This window comes from Mirounga leonina, unplaced genomic scaffold (assembly GCF_011800145.1).
Source record: "Mirounga leonina isolate KUSES-001 unplaced genomic scaffold, KU_Mleo_1.0 Mir_166, whole genome shotgun sequence".
Classification (NCBI taxonomy): domain Eukaryota; kingdom Metazoa; phylum Chordata; class Mammalia; order Carnivora; family Phocidae; genus Mirounga; species Mirounga leonina.
The window spans coordinates 28,942,759-28,943,174 of record NW_023270418.1 but is presented as its reverse complement, the minus strand read 5'-3'; the positions used below and the strand labels follow the sequence as shown (position 1 = coordinate 28,943,174).

At 45.9% G+C, this 416-nt stretch overlaps 1 protein-coding gene across 2 annotated transcripts in view; it reads right to left on the bottom strand.

The window, feature by feature from the left end:
* The window catches only part of INCENP (inner centromere protein), a 26,724-nt gene that overhangs the window by 5,292 nt on the left and 21,016 nt on the right, over positions 1-416 (bottom strand). The window lies entirely within an intron of this gene.

Genomic DNA, 416 nt, shown 5'->3' with positions numbered 1-416 from the left:
GAGTGTATATGTGTGCGAGTGTATGAGTGTGTATGTGTGCGAGCGAGATAATGAGTGTGTATGTGTGTGTGCGTGTGACTGAATGAGTGTATATGTGTGCGAGAGTGTGTGCGTGTGTAGAGGTTTATGTGTGCAAACTATAGAAAGACACCAGACTTGGAGTTCTCCTGTAAGGGTGCCTTTCTTTCACTTTATACTCTTTAAAAAAGTTTAGTTTCTTCTTCTTGTTCTTCTTTTTTAACAACAAACTCTACTTTTAAGAGTAAGAAAACACACATATGCAAAATGGTAAAAACAGCTGGGCCCACCGCATCCTTCCTATTTCCTGTGGTCCTAGGACGCGGTCCGCACCTCCAGCCACCGGGAAGGGCCGAACCAGAGCCGAACCAGAGCCGAACCAGAGCCGAACCAGAGCC